The 22,990-nt window shown below is 36.2% G+C and overlaps 1 long non-coding RNA gene and 1 pseudogene across 1 annotated transcript; both read right to left on the bottom strand.

Moving 5' to 3' along the window:
- Nucleotides 1-11,193: 11,193 nt before the first annotated feature.
- On the bottom strand, nucleotides 11,194-11,312 carry LOC135680191 (5S ribosomal RNA; annotated as a pseudogene).
- A 7,912-nt stretch (nucleotides 11,313-19,224) lies between these two features.
- On the bottom strand, nucleotides 19,225-21,447 carry LOC135679961 (uncharacterized). Its single transcript, XR_010515381.1, has 2 exons — nucleotides 21,235-21,447; nucleotides 19,225-19,522 (listed from the first exon to the last, which is right to left on the bottom strand). It is a non-coding gene; the product is annotated as an uncharacterized LOC135679961 (long non-coding RNA).
- Nucleotides 21,448-22,990: the final 1,543 nt, after the last annotated feature.

The following is a 22,990-nucleotide window of genomic DNA, read 5'->3' as shown; positions in this document are numbered from 1 at the left end:
CTCCGGGGCAACACCTGCTGCTTGTCTTACTCTTATCGTAGTTAATCCTGCACAACAAAAACAAAACTTCGATCGAGACAATTAATCCTAAGCAATTAACCAAGTTGTCCGACATGTCATTGGTCTCTCGACGCTTCGTCCGATTCTTCGGCGCATCGTCCTCTCCTGCAGCCTATTGCCTAATCGGCCAGTTGACTCCGCAACTCCGATATCCTTGGCACAATACCTGCTCTTCTTGGCCGAATGCCCGAGTCCACGGCCCGAAGCCTTCTGTCGATACGCCGACCGATCCACCGGCCCGACGTCCAATCTTCTGACATGTTCCTTCGGCACAACATGATTTTCCTACTTTAATTGTCTCATCCTGATCGAAGCATCCTGCGTCACTCAAAACGCAGATTAAATCATAAACATATATCAAGTAGTTTCATCATCAAAATACGAGATTCAACAATCTCCCCCTTTTTGATGATGACAACCACTTGATGACGGAGTTAAACTTAACTCCCGGAGTTTAAACAAACTCCCCCTATCAATATGCCATATTGATAGAACCTTGAATTCAAACTGAATTCAAGTCATTGCAATATTCATCATGAATACTTGCAACACGTCAACATCAACATATGCATAAACTTATGCATCACATGTCATGTCATCAACATACTTCTCCCCCTTTGTCATCAACAAAAAGGAGAAGTATCACAATTAATCGTTTGTGTGTGATATTGGTTCAATTTATTGCATGAAAATCATAATATCAAGTTTTATCATCATGCAATCTTGGAGCTAGAAGATTTAGCAAGTGTTACATCATGCTTAGAACATTCATGCTATCAAGTTTTAGATATGCAAGTTTTATAAGATAGCACTTTTGGTAATGTTCAAGATAGCAAGTTCTATATTATGCAAGCTAGCAAATTAGAGATGTTCAAGAAGGCAACTCTTGCTTCTTGAAAATTTTGCTCATTTTGCTAGATGCGCAAGTTAGCATTTTTGCCTCTTGAGATAGGCAAGATAGCACATTTTCTTCTTTTGAGATAGCAACTTTTTGCTTCTCTTTAGACCAACAAGCTAGCAATTTTTATGATATACAAGTTTCACAATATATAAGCTAGCAAAAATTTCGAAAGCAAATGCAAGATAAATTTCTTGTGTAAGCTCATGATTCTTGCTTCCTATTGCAATGTGCAAATTGCAAGTTTTGCTTCTTGAGATATTCAAGATAGTGATGTTCAAGAAGACAATTTTTCTTCTTGAAATAAGCAAGTTAGCAATCTTTGCTTCTTAAAATAGGTAAGCTAGCAATCAAGTTTTTGCATCTTCTTGACTTGTACAAGCTAACTATCTCCCCCTTTGTCATTGTAAAAATGAAAGAGAGAATACAGTTTTGTAGTTCTCTTTTCCTTTTAGAATGATTTCAAAATCATGACAAATGATGAATAATCAAGTTATGAATGTCAAGATAATTTTTCATCATGAATATTTTATCATTGCATGTATTATTATCATAAATTAAAGTATTACATGCATGATATTATATCATCATTCATGATTACATTAATATTTCAATATAACAATTTCTTCTCAAAATGTGTAACTTGGCACTCATAGCCTTTTAAATCATGATTTACATCATATGCAATACATCACATCATATTTAGAAAGCACAAGTATTGCATGCATAATTGTACATCATAAATGTTTCATATCATGATGGTATCAATTTTGTCAAATTATATCCTACCATGCATGATCAAAACTTCTCCCCATTTTATCATTGTAAACAAGAAGAAAGTAGGGGGTAGAGCATAAAAGTGTTAAATATTTCAATCATTTCAAGGCATTTACATCATAGATCAAGTCATGATTCGTAATTCATCATAAAGCAGATTAGTTTTCAATCATCACATAAGGCATTTAAGGAATTTTTGAAACATAGGAGAATGATTAAATTAAGCATACAATGTTTCAATCCAATTCAAGTCATGAATATCAATGCTTTCATATTTGTGAGTATCAATTCATGAATACCACAAGATATTATTTGTGACTTCAATTTTGCAAGATCAAGATTATGATTTAGATAAAACTTATTCAAATCAAATTATTAATTTGAAATTCATAATCTAGTCATTAAAATTAATTTCGAGATTCACAAAATATCATGAAATCATTAATCTCGATCAGATGGGAAAAGCATTTTTTAAGAGATTCTTTTTCACCTAAGCATGCCTTAGTCTTTATATGCCAAATTAAGATAAGCATTAAAGTTCAAGACATAAGGCAAAGAAATCTTGTATTATGAAATATATGATATCAAGGCTCATGATTCATTCGAAAAGATATAGTACAAAGAGCAACTTGAAACATTCTTATCAAGATCACATTTTAAAATATTCCAAGTTTCAAGATATCAATATGACACTTCATTGAATTGCATTTCATTTGAAGAACTCCTTTTTTGATAAATGTAGGGAGCATAATGAACGATCTTGATTTATAAAGAGCTTCATGTTATCAAGATCATGATTTTAATAATTATTCTCTTTAGCAAAGAATCACAAAAGCACTTTATTTTTGCATAAGAAATCACATTGTGTTATGATTTATAAATTCTTTTTCTGCACACGAATCATAGGAGATATGAATGTGAAACAAATCTTTGCAAGCAAAAACACTATCATTCATATTTCAAGATGGAGTTTATAAGCATGAATCATTTCATCAGATCCATTTTAGAAAAATATTTTTCATAAGTGTATGAGAAAATCCGATTGTTAGGATACCAATTGTTAACTGAATCCGAAAATGAAATTAACACTTTCATATATTCAAACATGATTTTTGCTATAGATCTTGAAATTAAGTCAAGAAGATCAAACAAGCTCATGATCATGGATAACTTAAAATCACATGCATAAAATTGTTAATAACCATTTCATATTACATCTTTATGCATTACTTTAAATCAAACGTGATTTTCATTCAACAATGTTAATCAAACATGATACACATTATTACTTCTTAACCATGATCAAAATCATCTTGTTTGTTTATCATAATATTATTTTCGAAATTATCAGCATGATCATAATTTCTGTATTTTTATTTTTAAACATGTAATTTTCAAGAAAATTAATTCTAAACTAAAAAAGAAAATATATCATGAAAGCATTAAGTAATTTCAAAATAAACCAAAGGCATTTTAATTACCTCAACATCGTAGGCTGGTAAGGCGTATTTTGTCGCCTCGCTTTTGTTGACTTTCTCGTCTTCAGATGAGCTCGATTCATCCCAATTTTTGTTCTTCTTCTTGCGTTTAAAGCAAGTAGTTCCATTCTTTTTGCTTTTTAATTTTCGTTTCATTTGTAGTTTAAGTTCACCATCACTTGAGCTTATGCTCGAGTGGTCTTCAAATGTTCTATGTCCCAAATCCTTCCTGTTCTTTGGAAGGTTGGTTTGTTCATCATTGTCCTCATCACTTGAGTCATCGCTCAAGTGGCATTCATTTGTCCAGAGTTCCAAATCCTTCCTGTTCTTTGGAAGGTGGTTCTCAAGTTCTTCACGTGCATTGCACGTCATTTCATATATGATCAATGAACCAATTAGTTCTTCAAGTGGAAAATGGTTCAAGTTTTTTGATTCTTGAATAGCAGTTACTTTTGAATCCCAAGTTTTAGAAAGTGAGCGCAAAACTTTGTTAACGAGTTCAAAATCCGAAAAGCTTTTACCAAGTGATTTTAAACCATTGACGACATCCGTAAAACGGGTGTACATGTTAACAACGGTTTCGCTTGGTTTCATATGAAAAAGCTCGAAATCAAGCAATAAAATATTAACTTTCGAGTCTTTGACTCTACTAGTTCCCTCGTGCGTGATTTCAAGAGTGCGCCAAATATCGAAAGCCGTTTCACACGTAGAAATCCGATTGAACTCATTTTTGTCCAATGCGCAAAATAAGGCATTCATAGCCTTTGCGTTTAAGGAAAAATTCTTCTTCTCCAAAACCGACCATTCGTTCATCGGTTTGGAGGGAAGTTGAAAACCGTTTTCAATGATATTCCATAAATCCAAATTTAGAGAAATTAAGAAAACTCTCATTCGAGTTTTCCAATAAGTGTAGTCCAATCCGTTAAAGAACGGTGGACGAAAGACCGAACAACCCTCTTGAAAAGTCATTTCTCTCGGGTGTAAATCCGAAATGAGAAATACCCCGCTCTGATACCAATTGTTAGGATCGAGAGCACTAAGAGGGGGGGGGGTGAATTAGTGCAGCGGAAATCTTACAGCGATTAATAACCAAAAGCTGCGTTCGTTCAAAAACTGTTATGATGAAAAAGCAAATTCTCAGTTTGTATCTAAGTGCAGTTTGCGTCTAAGCGCAGATTGCGTCTAAACGCTGTTTTACGTCTAAACGCAGATTTACGTCTAAACGCAGATTTATGTCTAAACGCAGACTTACGTCTAAACGCAGTTTTACGTCTAAACGCAGATTTACGTCTAAACTCAGATTTACGTCTTAAACTCAGATTTACGTCTAAACGCAGATTTACGTCTAAACGCAGTTTTACGTCTAGACGCAGATTTACGTCTAAACTTTGAAACTTGTTTGTATACTCGCAGAAGGCAGTATGCAGTTGGAATCAAGACGTAAACGTGAACTGAGATCTGATGATTGAGCAAGGAAAGCCGATTTACGTCTGAATGCAGTTTTACGTCTAAATGCTGAAACTCGTTCGTAAAATCGTAGAGGAAAGTTTGCAGTTATCAATAGGATCAAAATGTAAGTATAAACTGCAAAGAAGCTCGTTCGTAAAAGCACGGAAGACAGTTCTGCAGAATCAAATGTAAACGTAAACAGTAACGTATGAAAATACGAATTTATGTCTGAATGCAGATTCGGAAGAACAGCACTTAGAACTTGTTCGTGAAAGCGCAGAGAGCAGTAGTAATGAGGGAGGTTTGCAGTAATGATAAAGTGCTCGAAAATAAACGCAAACCAGAGATTTAGAGTGGTTCGGTCAGCCTTGACCTACTCCACTTTTGGCTTCCTCCACCGATGAGGTTGCCGACGTCAACTAGGTGCCTTCCTTCAATGGGCGAAGGCCAAACTTCCCTCTTACAATTTCTCTCCTTTTGACAGGCTTAGGAGACAACCTTTACAGACCTTTCTCTCCTCACTTTACAATTGAAAACTTGAAGAACAGAAGGAGGAGACTTAAAGGCTTTACAACACTTTTGAGCTCTTAGAATCACAGAAAAGATCAAGATTTCGGTATTGGTCTGTATCTTTTCAGTGCTGAATGGGTGGGGTATTTATAGGCCCCAACCCAATTCAAAATTCGAGCTCAAAACGATCAAATCGATCAAATCCCAGAATTCTAGGATCAGGCGGTTGCACCTCTCAACTGGAGAGGTGGCACCGCCTGGCAGAGCTCGAAGACTGAGCTCAGCCGATTGCTCTTCTCTGCCAGAGCTCGAAGACTGAGCTCGATGGTTGCATCACCTGGCAGAGCTCGAAGACTGAGCTTGGTGGTTGCATCACCTGGCAGAGCTCGAAATCTGAGCTCAGTGGTTGCATCACCTGGGAGAGCTCGAAACTGAGCTCAGGCTGATGCACCTCTCTGCCAGAGCTCGAAGACTGAGCTTGGTGAATGCATCACCTGGCAGAGCTCGAGACTTAGCTCAGGCTGATGCACCTCTCTGCCAGAGCTCGAAGACTGAGCTCGGTGGTTGCATCGCCTGGCAGAGCTCGAAACTTGAGCTCTGGCGGTGCAACCTCTTGGCTGGGGCGGTTGCACCTCCCAACCCCACAGCCCAGGCGGTTGCACCTCCTGGCTGGGGCGGTTGCACCTCCCAACCCCACAGCCCAGGCGGTTGCACCTCCTGGCTGGGGCGGTTGCACCTCCTGGTGCAATCTGGGTCAGAATGGTTCACTCCATTCGGCCCACTTTGAATCTTTTCAGGTGCCCAATTGCCCCAAGATTAAGCTAATGGGATCACCTCCCATTTTCATGCTTAATCATCATGCTAACTACGATTAACTCTAAGACAACTTCTGCAGCTTTGCTCCGATGTGTCAATCGCTTCTTCCGGCGAGTTTCCGGCCAACTTTCGTCGATCAACCGATAACCCTCGGTGATCCTTCTGCGGACATCCGGCATACTCCTGGACTTGCGACGATCCACTTGGCGAGTTCCGACGAGCTTCGCTTGGCAAGCTTCTAGACTTCTCGGATCTGTTCACGCTGAACCTCCGACGACCGTCCGAACTTCCGTCGAACTCTCGAACTCCCAACGTGATCCTGATCTTGACTCCGGGGCAACACCTGCTGCTTGTCTTACTCTTATCGTAGTTAATCCTGCACAACAAAAACAAAACTTCGATCGAGACAATTAATCCTAAGCAATTAACCAAGTTGTCCGACATGTCATTGGTCTCTCGACGCTTCGTCCGATTCTTCGGCGCATCGTCCTCTCCTGCAGCCTATTGCCCAATCGGCCAGTTGACTCCGCAACTCCGATATCCTTGGCACAATACCTGCTCTTCTTGGCCGAATGCCCGAGTCCACGGCCCGAAGCCTTCTGTCGATACGCCGACCGATCCACCGGCCCGACGTCCAATCTTCTGACATGTTCCTTCGGCACAACCTGATTTTCCTGCTTTAATTGTCTCATCCTGATCGAAGCATCCTGCGTCACTCAAAACGCAGATTAAATCATAAACATATATCAAGTAGTTTCATCATCAAAATACGAGATTCAACACTCCTAACTGTAGCTAACAAATAAAATATGACGTCTAGATATGCTAAGATTACCTGTGGGTACAACATTTAACATCATGCCCAAGATCTTTAGCTAATAGCAAAATCGAATTTGACAAAAATATCTTTTTCTCTTCGTGTAAAGTGCTCCATTTTGAGATCGTGCTCTATACATGTACTCCATACATGATGTTGAATCTCTAATAATTTATGTCAAAAGCTGAGCGTTGTTTGTGTGTTGACACTCAAAGATTCTGCTACATCTCTCCTTCCACATCCACCAAATAGCATATATGAAAGTAACCTTTGCCAATTGTGTAAGAGGCCCTTTTCTTGAGAAACATTGCATGAGGTCGCCTAATTCTTGATGCAAGTTTGGTTGCGGTAGCCTATTGAGTTCGAATCGCTGGAGAATCTTCTTCCATATCCATTTAGTATAGTTACAAGCAAAATAAAGGTGGTCAACATTTTTTTCTTGTTGCATATAAAGGGAGCATCGATTAACATGATAGATACCTCTTCTCTTCATATTGTCTATTATAAGTAGTTTATTAAAAAGGGTCTGCCATATACATAAGAAATGTCTCTATGATCCCGGTCAATTCCATGTCCAACTGCTTAGGATCCACTTGTTATTTCTTTGCCTGATTTGATTCCATGTAGATGTGGCACTAAATTTGTCATTGTCATGATGCCAAATAAGTATACTGAAAAGTTGTTCCTGATTGGAATAACTGTGATAGTCGGTCAAAGTGATAACATTTTAGGAGACCCAAGGTACCGTTAGCAATGAACTCGGAAACCTTCTAATCTTTGGGAGCCCCAAGGTCTTTTCATATTCTGTCAGCATATAATTGAAATATACTCTTCGCATTCACCCAAGGATCGTACCACATATTAGTACTAGTTCCAGAATAGATTGCATAAGAAATGTGTTTGATTAGCTAATTCCTTGCCTTTAAAATTTCTTTCCAAGCTATAGAGTGGTATGTTCTTGTTGAAATTTTTCAAATTGATTCCTTTGAAAGATACCTAGCAGAAACCCATTGTGACCATAAGAAACATTTGTTTCACAAAAGATCCCACAATTGCTGAACCAAACATGCTTTATTCCAATCTCTAGTATTTCTCAAGTTCAACCCCCCTTCATCTTTTGGTTTGCAGATGCTATCCCAATTACCATATGCATTGTCTTATCATTTGTGTCATTCCAAAAGAACTTCATTAATAACCGTTCAATATCTTGGAGAAGTCCAATAGACAGAAGAAATGTATTAGATCAATATATCGAGTAAGAGTACAATATCAAACGGATGAGTTCAAGTCGTCCTGCTTTTGGAAGAAGCTTATTTTTTCAAGAGGAAATTCTATTCTTTATTTTTTTTAAGATAGGCTGACAGTGGGTTTTGTGAATGCTAGTGGATATGAGTCGGAAACCTAGATAAGGAACTAGTAGGCTTCCCTTACTAACCCCTAGAGTGTGTGCAATAAAGTCCTTATCCTCAATGCAAGGACCCATATAGATTTTACTTTTCACATAATTTAATTGAAGGCTAGAAACCATACCAAAGTCATTCAAAATAGTAGCCAGGTTCCTCACTAAAGTTGACTCATTCTGGAGAAAGATAAGTAAATCATCTATAAAAGTGGTGTGATATATGAATAGAACTAGCATTGGGTACGTTAATGCTGTCATTCGAGACTGTCTGTTCCAACATACAGCTGAGTCCTTCCATTGCAATAGTAAAGAGATATGAAGAGAGTGCATCACCTTATCGGATGTTATTCGTGCTCCCAAAAAACCCAATAGGTGAGCCATTGAAGATTATCCAAAACTTTAGAGTTTCCAAGCAACATTAAATCCAATTAACCCATTGCTGTGGGAAGTTCATATCGAGGAGTATCTTATAGATAAATTTCTTATTAACTATATCAAAGACTTTTCATAAATCAGCTTTAGAACAAATTTTTGTCCCTCTTACTTTTGAGTGCAGATCCTTGACCAAGTCATTAGCAAGCATAATATTATGATGTATACTTCTCCCTTTGATGAAGGCAGCCTGATTAGGACTAATGATCTTGTGTATTACCTTTTGCATTCTATCTGCCAACACTTTGGAGATGATCTTATAAATAAAGTTGAACTAATCCGTTCGGTGTTATATTCTTACTCTATTTATTGGTCTATTGCATTTCTTCTACTTGTTGTACTTCTCCGAGACATTGAAGGGTTATTTATGAACTTATTCTATAATGACACAAATGGTAAAATAATACATATGGTAAGTTGGGACAACATCTGCAAACCAAAAGATGAAGGGGGCCAAAACTTAAGAAATACTAGAGATTGGCATAAAGCATGTTTAATTGGGATCTTCTGTATAACAATGTGTTTCTATTAATTAACTTTCTAAGAATTAATTTGGGAAGTTCCAACGATTCAATTTTGCTATTTTTTGGTAAAAACATAATTAATCATGCCAGATGGGACTCGAACCCACAATCGCCTGATTAGAAGTCAAACGCCTTATCCATTAGGCCACGAGCACTTTAATATTCAAATTTGCTCTTAGTTAAAGATCTTGGGAATGATATTGAAAAATTATATGTATCCCATAGTTATCTGCTTTAATAATGTGTTGTATCCATAAGTAGTCTTGGTATATCTAGAGATAATATTTTTTTTGTTGGCTACAGTTTGGAGTCATAGTCTACCGTATGTGTAGTCATGACTATACTTTATTTGTTGGCTACAGTTGAGAGTCATAGTCTACATGTGTAATCATGACTATCTCTTTGTTTGACTAATTTAGGAGATGAGTTTGTAGAGTGAGAGCATTCCACCATTGAGGTGGGGTGCACTATCATAGACTACTCTATGAGATATCAGGCTTTAGTTTATGGCTTGTATAAACAAAGCTATTTGTATAACCTTCACACTTATTCAATTTACTTTTACTTACCAAAAAAAAAAATATTTCATACATCCTTGATATGCTCTGAAATGCTTCATATGTCATTGATATGCTCCGTAACATTTCATATGCCATTGATATACTCCAAAATGCTTCCTATGCCATTGTTATATTCCGAAATGCTTCATATGCCATTGATATGTTCCGAAGCATTTCATCTACCATTGATATGTTCCAAAATATTTCTTTATGTCAATGATTTACTTCAAGTAGTCTTTACTCCCTTGTTATGAACAAAACATGCTTCGAATGAAATAACATTATAATTCTGTATTTGTTGAGCAGCTATCTATGAACTCTTGTATCCTTGCCTTATATTTAGTACATTATTTGCTTTGAAACTATCCTTTTTCACCATTGATATGTTAGTCGCTTGCTAAGCTCTATGTACTCACCCCGTTGCTATATAAATTTTTCAGGATAGCTTGTCACTCGCTAGAATATTTAAATTGAGCTATGATAGTAGAAAGCTAGAAGACTTTGGGCAAACCTTTAGTGGATGATATGTTTTTGTTGTATAAGTACACTTAGTGTCTAATGGAATGTTGATGGTAAATCTGAACTTATGAGTTTTGTAAAAGTTTAATTGACCTCTCATGTTAGGATTTTGGAGTGTTAAGTTAATTTGTGTATTGGTATGAATATGTGTTAAATATCGATTTTTATGATAATATAGAATCCTACACTTGTGGATTTATGAGGTGGTTATTGTCTTGGTGAGTTGGTTTTGGATTTTATAATTTATAGAGTGATGTGGTATATGAATTTAAACTACATAGGTTTTATAAATTGGAGAATTATGGATGTGAATAAATTGAATATTTTCTTAGTATCCTCAAATGTGTGATTAGATCTTGGAATGGATTATTGTTGAATTATAATATTATCGATTGGGGGGGGGGGGGGGGGGTGTGACAATTCGTTGCTTTTATGCTGGTGTTATTGCAACCATATTTCGATCGTCGTCCCTCTCCTACATGCACTTCGCAACCAGAGAACCTAGGCATCGGCCACGCATGGCAGATTCAACCTCGTCGTCCAAAAACCATCATAACTTTCTCGGTAGATCTCAAAATCGCTATTGCGACCCCAATTCGCGAAACACACTTCAAGCCCCATGACGCAGACTGCGATGCGGTCATGACAAATTTCTGATGGGATTCGTTGCTTTTGTGTTGGTGTCATCGCAACCATATTTCAATCGTCATCCATCTGCTACATGCACTTCACGACCAGAGACCCTAGATGTGGGCCACGCATGGCGGATTCGACCTTGTCATGCAAAAACCATCATAATTTTCTCGGTCGATCTCAGAATCGTTATTGTGACTGCAATCCACAAAGCACACTCCGAGCCCCATGAGGCTAAATGCAAAGTGATCATAACAAATTTCGGGCCCGAAAACCATCGTCTCAGAGGTCTACGACATCGTCGAATAGGCACAAAATAGAGTACAACACTACGACTTCCGGGGGGTTCACCCATCCTAGTACAACTCTCGCCTAAGCATGCTTAACATCAGAGTTCTAATGGGATCTAGTGCTTTAGTGCTGGTGTGATTACACCCATATTTTAATCATCATTCGCCTCCCACATCCATGTCGTGACTGAAGACCCCGTGCTTGGGCCATGTAACACCCCTCAGTTTTTTAAAATTCTATAAGGTCTTATTTGTAATATAGGGACCTAAATATAAATATTAAAAATTAGATATGATTTGTGAAAGATTTATATTTTTTAAGTAAAAAAAATTTAATTAAGTGTAAAGTTTCTACAAATAGCTTTGTCTATATAAGCCATAGACTAAGCCTGATGACTCATAGAGTACACATGCGTTAGTCATGACTACACTTGCTGTAGACTATGACTCCTAATTGTAGCCAACAAATAAAATGTAATGTCCAGATATGCCAAGACTACTTGTGGGTATAGCACATTATTAAAGCATATAACTACGGGATACATATAATTCTTTAACATCATTCCCAAGATCTTTAGCTAATAGCAAAATTGAATATGATAAAAATATCTTTTTCTCTTCGTGTACAATGCTCCATTTTGAGATCGTGCTCCATACATGATCTTGAGTCTCTAATAATCTCTGTCAAGAGCTAAGCATTATTGGTGTGTTGACACTCAAATATTCTACTATATCGCTCCTTCCACATCCACCAAATAGCGCATCTGAAAATAACATTTTCCAATTTGTAAGAAGCCCTTTTCTTGAGAAATATTACATGATTTCGCCTAATTCTTGATGCAAGTTTGGTTGCGGTAGGCAATTGAGTTCAAATCATCGAAGAATCTCCTTCCATATTCATTTAGTATATTTACAAGCAAAATAGAGGTGGTCCACAGTTTTTTCCTATTGCGTACAAAGAGAGCATCGGTTAACATGGTAAATAACTCTTCTCTTCACATTGTCTATTGTAGATAGTTTATCACGAAGGTCCTGCCATGTGCATAAGGAATGTCTCTGAGATACCGGTCGATCCCATGTCCAACTGCTTGGGATCCACTTGTTATTCCTTTGCCTAATTGGATTCCATGCTGATGTGGTACTAAATTTGCTATTGTCATAAGGCCAAATAAGCATATCTGAAGAGTTATTCCTGATTAGAATAGCTGTGATAGTCGGCCAAATCAGCATTTTGAAATAGTGCCACATGATACCAGTGTGATGCAGAATGAGGGGGTAAAGTAGAATAGATTGTTGAATCTCGGATTTTGATGATGAAATCAATTGTTAATTGTTTGATCTAATCTATAAGTTGAGAAAAGTGTGCAGGATTAACTATGATAACAGTAAGACATAAAGCAGGTGTTGTGTCAGAGTTAAAATCGAGATCTCGTTGGGAGTTCAAAAGTTCGCCGGAAGTCCAGACATTCGTCGGATGTTCTGCTAGAACCAACCGAGAAGTCTAGGAGCTTGCCAAAGAAGCTCATCGAAACTCACCAAGAAGATCATCGTAAAGTTCAAGAGCTTGTCGGGAGTCCGTCAAAACATTACCAGCAGTTCATCAAAAGTTCGTCGGAAGATCGCCAAAAGCTCGCCGGAAGAACAATTGACGTACCGGAACAAGATTCTTTGTCAAATTATCTTAAATATTATAGTTAGTCCATAAATTGAGTTAGGATTGGGAGGTAATCCCACTAACTTAGTTAGGGGCTAACTGAGCCCTAAATAGGGCTGAATTGGGCCGAATTGAACAACCCATTCAACCCCTGAAAACATGGCCAGTGGTGGCACCGCTTGGGAGACCCAGTCTCCCAAGTGGTCTAGGTGGTGGTTCCATTGGCAGTTAATGCTGCTAGCGATGGTACCACCCAATGTCAACCAGTGGTACCTCCTAGTAATGGCGGTGGTATCGTCAATACCTTGGAAATTCGGGATGAGACACTTTTTGGCTCCATTTTTGAAGCCATTGGGGCCTATAAATTCCCTACCCTTTTCTGCATGAAAGGGCATGAAAGCATTAGCATAATCTTGAGTTCTTGAGTCTTAAAGTGTTGTAAAATTGAGAAGAGTTCTCCTCCTTCATATCTTAGCCTTATATCCATCCAAGAAAGAGGAGTGACACTTGTAAGGATCTTCCTATTGAAGGAAGGCCCTTAGTGGATGTCGGTGACCTCGATGGAGGAGGAATCCAAAGTGGATATAGGTCTCATTGACCGAACCACTCTAAATTCTGGTTTGCTTTTCCTTTAGTGCAATTTACTTTACTGTAAACCATCTTGAGCTTCTCCTTACATTCTTATGAAAGTTTTAAAGTTCAACATCTTTCCGAAACGATTTGAATTGAGATGAAATTTTTACGAAATCAAAGAATTTTCTGTTGCACTAATTCACCCCCCCCCCTCTTAGTGCCGCTCTTGATCCTAACAATTGGTATCAGAGCAAGATTCACTCTCGTTTGGTTTAAAACCTAAGAGAGATGACATTTGCTAGCAACCAAGAGGGTCATTCAATTACACGTTCGCCCTTGTTCAATGGGGCGGATTTGAAGACTAGAATCAGGATCTTCCTAATTTCAATGGATTTTGAATTATGGAGTATTGTAGAAAATAAGTTTCAAAAGTCTTCTCTTCCAATGAACGATTGGAATGAGTTGGAGAAGAAGACTTTCACCTTAAACGCCAAGGTTATGAATGCCTTGTTTTGTGCTTTAGATAAAAACAAGTTCAATCATGTGTCTACTTGTGAATCAGCTTTTGATATTTGGTACATACTCGAAGTGACTCATGAAGGTACTAGTAGAGTGAAGGAGTCAAAAATTAATCTTTTAGTGCACACTTATGAGTTTTTTTGGATGAAACCGAGTGAGACTATTGGAGACATATATACCCGATTTACAGATGTCATCAATGGTCAAAAAGGACATGGCAAAGGTTTCTCAGATTTTGAACTTATTAATAAAATTTTAAGATCCCTTCCAAAGGGTTGGGACCCAAAAGTCATAGCTATTCCAGAGGCCAAATATTTAAATAATTTTTCTCTCGAAGAACTAATTGGGTCAGTAATTACCTACGAGATGATTTGTAAAGCTCATCAAGAGCTTGAGGACACCCTTCCAAAGAATAGAAAGGATATGACACTAAGAACCCAAGAAGACCATTTGAAAGAAAACTCAAGTGATGAGGACCTTGATGAAGACTTGGCACTCTTAACAAGGAAATTCAAAAAATTCATAAAAAGGAATAAATTTAAAAATGACACTAAAAATAAATTTGAATCCAAGAAAGAACAAGTAATATGCTATGAATGCAAGAAGCCGAGACATTACAAGAGCGAATGTCTCCTAGCCAAGAAGAGGCAACCAAAGAAGAAGGCTCTTAAAGCAACATGGGACGACTCAAGTGCATCTAAAGAAAAGGAGCCAACCAACACTCAGCAAGTTGCTCACTATGCACTAATGGCTATTGGAGATGAGGTGAGTAATTCATTTGATGTAAATTTATCCTTTGATGAACTATTAAATGTCTTTCATGATTTATTTGATGAATATAAATTAATTAGTAAAAATATAAATTATTGAAAAAAGAGCATGCTTCTCTTGTTAGTGATTTCAATAGATTAAAAGTTGAGCATAATGATAGTTTAGCTCTATATGTAAAATGTGATGAACTAAAAACACTTAGAAAGGAAAACTTGCTACTCAAAGAAACCTTAGAAAAATTTGAGGTTAGTAACAAGTCCTTGAACATGATCCTTGCCAACAAGGGTCACACGTTAATAGAAAAGGTGGAATCAAATTTGTAAGTAGCTCGCACCAAAATCCAATCACCTTTGTTAAAGGCCCTACTTTGCATGTTTCACCCCAAAACAAATGCAACTTTTGTTATAAATTTAGGCATGTAACTTATCATTGTCCATTTAAGAAATGTAATCTATATAAATTGATTTGAGTTCCTAAAAGAACCTAAAATAACTCAATGCAACATGATAAGCTATGTAGATCGATTTTTGAGGCACCTAATGTCAAATAGGTACCTAAACATCATTCTTTTTTGTAGAAAAATATACTATCACAAGCTAGGAGCAAGAGATGGTACCTTGATAGTGGATGCTCAAGACATATGATCGGAGATCCATCTCAATTCTCTAAGCTCACTAGCGTAGACGAAGGATATGTCACCTTCGGAGACAACAACAAGGGTAAAATCATTGGCAAAGACACTATATGTGACAAATCCAACTTCTTTATTGAAGATGTATTATTGGTTGATAGCTTAAAGCATAATCTCTTAAGCATTAGTCAATTGTGTGATAAAGGATACATCATTAGAATTGAATCCAATGCTTGCATTATTGACCACACAAAAACACATCTATGATTGCCTTAAAATAAAATAATATATACACCATCAACATTAATGATCTATGTAATGAAATGTGCTTTTCAGTTTTGAATAACAATGCTTGGTTTTGGCATAGGAGATTAGGTTATGCTAGCATGAAACTAATCTCTCAAATTTTATCTAAAGAACTTATAAGAGGAATTCCTCATATCAAATTCATCAAAGATAATGTGTGTGATGCATGTCAACTAGGAAAATAAATAAAAGGTAGCTTCAAACCTAAGAATCAAATAAGCACCTCTAGACCTTTGCAGTTGATCCATATGGACTTGTTTGAACAAATTACTACATCAAGCCTAAGAGGTAGCAAATACACCTTTGTTATCATGGATGATTATAGTAGATATATATGGACTTACTTTTTGGCACACAAAAGTGATTGCTTTAGGTATTTCTCTAAGTTTTATAAACTTGTTCAAAACAAAAAGAGTTTTATAATTTCATCAATTCGAAGTGATCACGATGGTGAATTTCAAAACCGTGATTTCTAAGAATTTTGTGAATCTAATGGATACAACTATAACTTCTCTACTCCAAGAAATCCTCATCAAAATGGAGTAGTAGAAAGAAAGAATAGAAACTTACAAGAAATAGCAAGAACTATGTTAAACGAACATAGCCTACCCAAATATTTTTGGGCCAAGGCCGTAAATACAACATACTATGTTATGAATAGGGTTCTAGTAAGACCACTACTTTCCGAAACTCCTTATGAGTTGTGGAGCAATAAAAAAACCCAATGTTTCATACTTTAAAGTTTTTGGGTGTAAATGTTTTATTTTGAATGAAAAAGATACCTTAGGAAAATTTGATGCAAAATCCGATTTAGGGATTTTTCTTAGATATTCTTCTATCTCTAAGGACTTTCGAAATTTTAACAAAAGAACTTTAATTATAGAAGAGTCTATTCATGTTGTTTTTAATGAAGTTTCCGAAGTCAAGAAAAATGAGTTTGATGATGATCTTAATTTTGATGCTTTGAATTTAAATGAAACCCTTTCTCCATCTAGCAACTTGGATGCATTTTCTTATGAAACATCCTTACCCAAGGAATAGAAGTATGTAGATGCTCATCCTATGGAGATAATCATTGGAGACACATCAAAAAGGGTTCAAACTCGTTCTTCTCTTAAGAATTTTTGTGCAAACACCGCTTTTCTCTCCCAAATTGAACCTAAATGTATTGATGAGGCCTTAAAAGATAATTCATGGGTCATCGCAATGCAAGAAGAGTTGAATCAATTTGAGAGAAATGAGGTGTGGAAGCTTGTTCCGAAGCCAATGACTATTTAGTTATTAGTACTAAATGGGTCTTTAGAAACAAGCAAGATAAACTTGGTATCGTGGTTAGATTAGTGGCCAAGGGTTTCAACCAAGAAGAATGTATCGATTATGAAGAGAATTTCGCTCCCGTGAAATGATTAGAAGCTATAAGGATACTCCTTGCCTATGCTAGTAGTAATAATTTTAAATTATTTCAAATGTATGTTAAGAGTGCTTTTCTTAATGGCTTCATTTCCGAAGAAGTTTATATTGAACAACCATCCGGATTTGAGAATAATAATATCCCTAATCATGTGTTTAAATTAACTAAAGCTCTCTATGGATTGAAGCAAGCCCCAAGGGCTTGGTATGAGAGACTTAGCTCCTTTCTTATTTAGAGTAATTTCTCTAAAGGCAAGTTCGATACTATATTTTTATTAAAAAATTTAAAAATAATTTTTTTATTGTTCAAATTTATGTTGATGACATTATTTTTAGTTCCATGAATGAATCTTTATGTGAATCATTTGTCAAAAGTATGAGTCTAGAGTTTGAAATGAGCCTAATGGTAAAACTAACCTTCTTTTAGGCTTACAAATTAAACAACTTAGCAATGATATTTTTCTTAGTCAAATAAAATATGCTTTAGACTTGTTAAAATAATTTAATATGGATAGTTCAAAAGCTATCAATACTCCTATAAGTACCTCCACTAAGTTAGACATTTACGAAAATAGAGAAAGCTTTGATAAAAAAACTTATAGGGGTATGATAGGTATTTACTATAGCTCCCCGCAACTAGACCGGACATCATATTTAGTGTAGGACTTTGTGCTAGATTTCAATCTAATCCTAAACTATCTTATCTTAAAGCAGTCAAAAGAATACTTAGATATCTTAAAGGAACCACAAATCTAGGATTATGGTATCCAAAATCCGAGAACTTTAAGCTAATTGCTTATACTGATGCGGATTTTGCTGGATGTAGAATAGATAGAAAAAGCATATCCGGAATATGTCAATTTTTAGGACACGCACTTGTCTCTTGGTCCTCTAAGAAATAAAACTTGGTTGTACTATCCATAACCGAAGCCGAATACATTGCAGCTAGTGCATGTTGTGCACAAGTTATTTGGATGAAAAATATATTAGAAGATTATAAAATTTATCATAAGAATATTCTTATAAAATATGACAATACAAGTGTAATATGTTTAACAAAAAACCCTATTTAACACTATAGAACTAAACACATTGACATTAGGCATCACTTTATACGAGATCTTGTCAATAATCATGATGTAATCCTAGAGTTTATTGATACAACGCATCAATTGGCCGATATCTTTACAAAACCCTTAAATGATGGACAAATTGATTTCATTAGAAGAGAAATAGGAATGCTAAATATCCGAATGCATGAGTTTGTTGTATTTCTTTTCCTAACTATCCTTCTCTTAATGTATTTCATGAATGAGGCTTTCATGAATCTATTTCATTTTTATCTTCCTTGGTATCAAGTTTACTTCATACCCTTGCTCCATCACTTAATGATTTTTGATACACTTAATCACTTCATGGATTTCATTGACAAATACATCTCTCATAGGTTTATCTCTTGTGAATTTTTAATGAGAAATAGATTTGACTTATGAATTTCTTTTTTATATGACGCTCCTCTCCTTATTCTTCTCATGAAAGATGAATTTTATAAATTCCAATGGATATCTTGATCCTTGAAAGATAAATTTTACTACATGATAATCACTTGCAAGAATGGGGATTTGATTTCGTATGATCCTTTTCATGAATCCCTTCTCTTTGATTAAAGCATGTTTTAACAAAAACATATTTAGTGTTTTTGACTTCACAAATTTGGTTCTTAATGGATTTCCTTCTTACTTTCCTTCCTCTCCTTCATGCAAATGTTTTGATGACAAAGGGGGAGAAGTTGATAAAATATATCACTTTAATGTTGATAAATTTTGATGTTGAGAATTTGTGAATGTTACCATGCAACGATGCAATATCGATTGTATAAATTAGTTTGATACTTGAATTTTTTTTTACCACACTTGCATTGTTAAATTGTTCTCCTTTTTGTTAATGACAAAAGGGGAGAAACAATACCAAAATATGGTAAATCGATGACAAATTTGTCACGCCCCTAAAAATATCCATGATATTTAAAATTTTTCATCACAACTAACCCAGGATCCAAACACACATTTGAGGTCACTAAGAAAACATTCAGATCAAGAATTTCACTTCTATAATTTACCAATTCATAACCCTGTGCAATTCATAAACATAGCACACATCACTCGATAATTTATACAATCTGAACTCAACACATCAAAATAAATACCACAATATAAATCCACAAGTGGGGAAATCTATGCAGTCACCACAATCATCGATTTACCATAAGTTCATATCATTACACGAATTTAATTTAACATTCCAAAACCCTATACATGAGGGATCCTTTAACTTACACAAAATCCACCGGTTTAGATTCATAGTCACATTTCATTAGATGCAAGGTAGCTTATACACAACTACATATGTGCTAACAAAAGTTCTGCCCAACGTCTTCTAAATTTTTCCACTGCCTCAGCCCATTCTTAACATTTAAGCAAGCGATACGCTATCCTGAAAAATTTATCAACAAATGGGGTGAGCATAAAGAGCTCAGCAAGTGACTAACATATCCATATCAAAATAGTACAATTTCCAAAGAGATGCAGTTTCAAACACAAAGCAGAATATACGATTTCGTATACATATTATCATTAGGAGCAGAATCATAATTGTCCTTTTTAATCATACAAATTTGGTTCCTGATAGATGGGGCATAGAGTAATTGGAGCATATCAGAAACAAAGGAAACATATCGGAGCTTATCAATGGCATATAAAATGTTCCAAATCACATCAACGACATATGGAACATTACGAAGCAAAATCAACAGTGAATGAAGCATTTCATAGCATATCAAACTCATATGTCATACCAAAGCTCAAACGTCGTCCTTGACGTTGCAATCATATCATAACTATCCAGAGTACGAACAGAAATAACTCACAAAAACTCTGGATATCATATCAAACATATAGAGGGTGTAGTGGGATCTCAGTCAGAATGTGATTCATCCATTTCTGAATGACCACCTGACAAAAGTCTCCCACGTCTGGGAGCTCCATCCACCCACGTCTAGGTGAAGTCAAAGGGGCCGGCAGAGCATCGCAGGCTCTAAGCAATATCCCACAAAGCGGGACCCCACAAAGCGGGCAAATAGCGCATATCAGAATATCCCACAAAGCGGGACCCCACAAAGCGGGCAAATCAGCGCATACCCTTTACCATTTCTGGCAAAGGTCCAGACAATCCCACACACCAGAGTACAAAAGGACAGTTTCAACAAATTGCAGCATATAATGGAAGCACACGCGGAACAACCAAACGTACATGTGCCTTTTCAAAAACAATGTGATGCAAGGAACAAATCTCTCACAAAATATTCATTTTAGGGAAAGAATTGAAAGCAAGAGTGTACAGGGATTCCAAGCAATCATAACCAGCTCAATTCCAATAAGAAGATTAGGCGAATTCAGGTATCCAAAGGAAATGGAACAGAATACGCGAAATCGACCAAAGCTCGATTTCGGACAGAATTCCAGTGGCACATCAAACAAATATTTCAGAATAACAATTATGCTCCAATACCCACAAGAAGGCTATGGTCGAACCATATATCAATCTATATTCGGATGGAACAGATTTCATATGAAACAGGGCTCCCAACACAGAGTTACCTCTGATTTGGTAACATAAGGTCAAAATCACAATCACTGGTTTGCGGACTTTATAGGATCGGATTCAACAGACGATAGGGTGAGCAATTGAACTCCAAAATTTTCAAACTATACGTCAAAAGAGAGGATTTCAAGTCTAGTTTCAGATAAAATCAGTTTGGTACAAATCAGAATTTTCAACAGGGAGTTATAGGCGTTTTAGTTTCGAAAGGTCAGAAATCTTGAACTCTGTTTTACAGCGTCTATAGGCTCTTTTGAAACAAATTTTTGGGTAAGTATTCGGTGTCCAAAATCTACAAAATCGGTGTCAAAAGAAAGACATACGAGTCTAATTTCAAAAAAAAATAGTTCCTGCCTGAATTCTCATTCTGTACTAAAACTTAGGGCCGAAACAGTGCTTAGGGGTCAGTTTACCGAAAACTTTCAGAATCCATAGTTCTATGTCCAAAGAGGAACATATCAGTTTCTAAATAAAAATCTTCCAATTTATTTTGAATCAACATAAAAACAGAGTCTAATACTTATGTAGGATGGGGTTAGAACACTTGCCTTTGAAAATTTTGATCCCCAATGAAAAGATTAAAGCAAGAACCCCAAAAGCCCCAATTTTCTTTCTCTTCTTCTTCTTCTTTTTCTTCTTCTTCTTCTTCTTCTTTCTTTCCCTGATCACCCACGAGCTGCCTCCTCTGCTTCCTTAACAACGAAGGCAGAGAAGCTTAAGCGGTGGAATTTGTCATTTGGTGCATTTTGCAGTTTAGTCCTTGTTTTTATCATATTCACGATTAGGTCCTTAGGGTTTACATATAGGTCCTCAGATTCTTTCTTTTTCTCTTCTTTTTTTTTGAACAGATCTCCCAAATCTTAAAAATAAGTTACCTCTAATTCATACTCTATTTCTTTTGTTAATTAAAATAGATGCTTACATTATCACCAAAAATTTATACGAACATTCGGAAATGAGGGGTGTTACAAAATTGGCATTGTAGATATATACAATGTATCTTATCGTAAATGCTTATCATAAACACTTGTACGCTTTGTGGTATACTTGAAATATAATTGGAATTATCATATACATTACAACACATCGCAAATGCTTGAAACATATCAAAATGTACTTCATATGCATTGTAGATAAATGTCTTTCTTTATGATAAGATATTTTGAGCTTAGCCTGCTATTTTACAATTAATATCTTGTCATGGAATGATGGATTGCTATCTTTGTCATCTTGCTATGTTTCATATTTAAAATTTGTATCATACTTAAAAATGATGATTGTCTATCATTCGACTTGAAAATGGATGTCATGCCTTGATATCATTTTTATTAATAAATACGTGGCATCATATTTTGAGAATGTTAAATCATGATAGGAATCATGATATGTATGTTGATAAGTTTAAATAAACTTAACATATCGGTTTGATGCTTGAATTCAAAGACCTTGAATTCAAGAATATATTTTCTCAATTATGGCATATAGATAGAGGGAGTTAAGGTTAACTCCATCATTAATTGATTATCGTCATCAAAATGTGGGAGATAATCGAATCTCGAATTTTGATGAAGAAATCAATTGTTAATTGTTTGATCTAATCTATATGTTGAGAAAAGTGTACAGGATTAACTACAATAGCAGTAAGATATAAAGCAGGTGTTGTGCTAGAGTCAAAATTGAGATCTCATTGGGAGTTTAAGAGTTCGTCGGAAGTCTGGACATTCATCGGAAGTTCTACCAAAACCAACCGAGAAGTCCAAGAGCTTGCCAAAGAAGCTCATTGGAACTCACCAAGAAGATCGTTGTAAAGTTCAGGAGCTTGCCAGGAGTCCGCCGGAATATTGCCGGTAGTTCATTGGAAGTTCGTCGGAAGATCGTCGGACGCTCGCCGGAAGAGCAATTGACGTACCGGAACAATATGCTTTGTTAAGTTGTCTTAAATATTATAGTTAGTCCGTAAATTGAGTTAGGATTGGGAGACAATCCCACTAATTTAGTTAGGAGCCAACTAGGCTCTAAACAAGGCTGAATTGGGCCAGACTGAATAGCTCATTCAGCCCTTGAAAATATGATCGGCAGTGGCACCGCCAAGGAGACCAAGTCTCCCATGTGGACTAGGCAATGGTACCGCCCATACTAGGTGGTGGTACTGTTGAATCTCGTATTTTGATGATGAAACTACTTGATATATGTTTATGATTTAATCTGCGTTTTGAGTGACGTAGGATGCTTCGATCAGGATGAGACAATTAAAGTAGGAAAATCATGTTGTGTCGGAGGAACATGTCAGAAGATTGGACGTCG

The sequence above is a fragment of the Musa acuminata genome, chromosome BXJ1-7, assembly GCF_036884655.1.
Source record: "Musa acuminata AAA Group cultivar baxijiao chromosome BXJ1-7, Cavendish_Baxijiao_AAA, whole genome shotgun sequence".
In the NCBI taxonomy this organism is placed as follows: Eukaryota; Viridiplantae; Streptophyta; class Magnoliopsida; order Zingiberales; family Musaceae; genus Musa; species Musa acuminata.
Note: the sequence above shows the minus strand (reverse complement) of the source record. Positions and strands in the feature narration are given on the sequence as shown.